Source organism: Tursiops truncatus, chromosome 12 (assembly GCF_011762595.2).
Source record: "Tursiops truncatus isolate mTurTru1 chromosome 12, mTurTru1.mat.Y, whole genome shotgun sequence".
Classification (NCBI taxonomy): domain Eukaryota; kingdom Metazoa; phylum Chordata; class Mammalia; order Artiodactyla; family Delphinidae; genus Tursiops; species Tursiops truncatus.
The window spans coordinates 31,581,841-31,585,670 of NC_047045.1; positions in this window are offsets into that span (position 1 = coordinate 31,581,841).

Consider the following 3,830-nt stretch of genomic DNA (forward strand, 5'->3'; position numbering starts at 1 on the left):
TGGTCGCAGTGATGGGTGTTACAGATGTGTGACTGTAGTTACTTTTAACGCTCAACATGTCAAATTGTGCATGCAGTTAAACTATAGAATGTTTCTGTTGTCATAAACTAACTTCAAGATCCTCCATTATGCCTATTCCTGTATGACCACCTCAAAGTAGCCATCAGTAATGATACCACTTCAAGCTATGTGATCTAGCTTTTATTCCTGTATAGCTCTAATTATTTCATATTAAACAGATGTCTCCCAAGGACACTCCTGTAAGACACTGACCGAAACTTATAATTACAAAAGATCCGAAGCACTTCTTCCCTAAGAGAATTGTTTCCCATTTCAAGGCACTCAAATGTCAGAGGGCCAGAAGTCTATATTGAAAGTTTGTTTTCTGTGAGTGACCTGATAATGTTCCCGACAGGGCACACATTACATAGCAGGAAACTGTTAATCACTCAGGCTAGGCAAACTTCACTTAAGGGTTAGAACAGGCAACCTAACATTTTACTCCTAAATGTGTAACAGCCTTTCCTTGGGTACAAACAATGATAAATGTCCAACATCAAAGACAAAATCATACATTTTTAACAGGCAGGATCAGACTGGTAAAGGGTTCTTTGAATTAGTCAAATTTACTGCTCAGTAATGGTCTTTCCCTTATGGTTTCTTAGTAAAATATTGACCTCCTCCTAAGAGTGGTTGCAGATTTTTCAAGTTGTCTTCAGAGCCCCTCAAGATGCATGACCATCTCTCCAACTGAAGGCAGAAAGCTCTGCACAAAAGAACATTTAGCATGTGTTATATCTGCTGGAGTGACAGATCGCAGGAAAAAGCAAAGTGCAAGTATGATTAAAGTTCTAAGAGCTTGATTTACATGTACTTTCTCTGAATGATTCCCCTCACTGGGCTTCAGAGCCTCTCCACTACATTTTCAGTTCAACAAAGGCAATCAGTGATTTGCCTTAATACCAATAGGAAACAAAAGCCTCTTAAATACCCACTAGTTTGGCTCAGAAAAGCAAAACTAGCTTGCAGTACTTTTCTCTACAAATATCAATAAAAGGCTCTTCCAATGACACTTAAACCCAAGTTGTACTGGAGGAACAGCAGCTATAATGCGATGTATGGCTGTTGTGAGATATTTCTCAGATCATCCCCATGGTCTCACCCATAAACGTGTTACAGAGTCTACAGTTTATTTTGCTATAAAACTAAATATCTATTTAATACTTTGAAATTCAATTTTATATAAACTTTTTTCATTAAAGTTAAGGGTTAAGTGCTCCCTTATAGCTAACACAGTTTTACCTCTTTGAAATGATAACACTACTACATCCACTTAGGTTTAACTGGTAAATTTTTGTATTTACAAAATTCCATATACTCAATAAATTGGTAACTTAAGATAATTTTATCTTAACATTACCACAATCAGAATGTGGCAGATTTATGTGTTTTTATAGGAAAACTCTATGGATGACACCTAGTAAACCTTCATGGTATCAATGTAACTCATCACACATGAGTTATTTTAAGGGCTATTAAGTTATTTTAAGCCCATTTTCTCATATAAGGTTTAGACATTACAACCAAATTCTACTTAAAACTGAAGAACTTAAGACCTTAGAGATAATCTAATTCCACCGTTATACAGCTGAAGAAACTGAGTTCCACTGTGATTAAGTGATTTGCCCAAAATATATCAAACAGCAGAGGCAGGACAATCCAATGAATCTAATACTATTTCCACTAAACCATGCTTTGCACATTTTAGAAACGTCAATAAATTAAAAATACTATTTATACTTCATATCTTCCTTTGAAGAAACAAAATAACTCAGACATTAAAAAAAAGATTCACCTATTGTGTTATACCATTAGAAACAGATGCTTTTTTAAAAAGACATTTTACAAGGGCAGGAAACATATACACTGAAATTCCACACCAATCTTTATTTATATTTTGGGGCCTGAAACAAATCTTATAATTACCTCTTTCCAAATTACATTTTATTCTTTTAATGGTGTGGTTTACCCCCATTCCACAAAAACAAGTATGATTAATACACTAGAAATATTTGAAAAGAAAACCTCTTAAGACAGTTTTTATTAACCAATCCAGACCAATGATTGTCTCAAAAAATTAATCTATTAATTTTCTGGTGGTATCATTTTAGAAAAGACTTCATAACCAAATTACACAGCTAATTAACTTACGTATAAGTTTTAGCATTCACATCCCAAATCATGGAAGCCCTATTTATAAAATCTTACCATTCAAGGTAAACATACTCCATTAATGTCAGTGAAATGATGAATTCTCTAAACTGAAAACCCAAATATCTAATTATAATACTGATGTATTTACTAATAATCACATACATCATGACTATGTTTTAAAAAATATCTACAGATAAGAAGCTTGCATATTATGGCAGAGTAAATCAAACTGTCAAATGCTACTTTTGGCTCTAGTTCATATCTTGCTTAAAAATGTGCATATCATAGCCAGTAGACTTTTTCTGTAGAATTTTATTCTGAAAATATTATTTCACTTGAGATTGATCTAAAAAACATCTTTAGATATGAAAATGTTATACAACTTATCTATTACAAATTAATCAGATAATTCCGCAATTAGGTACACTGTGGTAGCTCACCTACATAAAAAATATTGCACATTTTCCTTTACTTATCTCAGATGTGACTGATGTCTAAACTATATAGAATTCCAAACTATTTAAAAGTTATTGTGTGAAATGTCAACTTAATAAATATCAGAACTAAATGCACTGTAAAACAATCATTTTGGTAAACATGCATTTATTCACAGTTGACTTCCTCTAGATAAATGCGTAACTGCTAAAAATTATTTAAGAACCTATGTAAAGGTACAAGAGCACACTATTATAAGTCTATTTCTACCTTCATTTTGAGGAAACACTGACCTTGGCAAAAACCTGGCTTACTTTAATATGAACTACTGCTGGTAACAAGGCATACTCTAAAACTCTTGTGACCTGAACCTGCTTTTTCCTTTTTAACTTAAAATTTAAAAGCATTTGTTTTCAAAGATTTATCTATTGTGGCATAAGTGAGTAATCATATAAAGTGGACCCTAAAAGCATTTCAGTTGAGCATTTCAGTGCCTGCAGAGCCTCGTTTTACTCATAAGTTATGACTGCCTTAAACTGCTAGACCGCTCACTGATCATAATTTTAAGAAACTGACAAAACCAAATTTTAATGTTATGAAACTGACACAAACCTGAATAATACAGTATTCCTCCACTGAGCTGAGGTCATATTATACTTTAAAAATATAAATAAATATATCAAATTGTGAGTTTTAGTTCTATAGTAACCCCAAAGTGTTTAAAATATGCTTTAAAACAGAAGTGGGAAACTGCAGAATATAGTTCCAGACTTGCACTGCTGCTACTGTCAAACACAGTAATTCCTTATAAATAATTCTAATGGTGCACTGCTCTGATTGAATCCAGCAATTTCATTTTACAGGAGTGAACCATACTTTATACACACAGAGAACATATTACTTGAAAATCCCCAAAACAGGAAGAAAAGTTTAGAAAGCTGTCAAATGCTTCCAAATGAACGTAAAGATCTATTTCTGGCCCTCTTCTACACCCTTATAGTTAAAATTTGACAAAAATCCATGGGTACAATTTACAGATTTTGACAAACTATTAATTTAAAACCATTTTCTTTGGGGGAGATGAGAGGAAGTACCTTTAAAATCTGTTATACAAAACTCCAGCTGCCTTTTTATAAAAGTACGTTCCTTAGATTAAAATCATAAAATTAATGTGCAAGAGG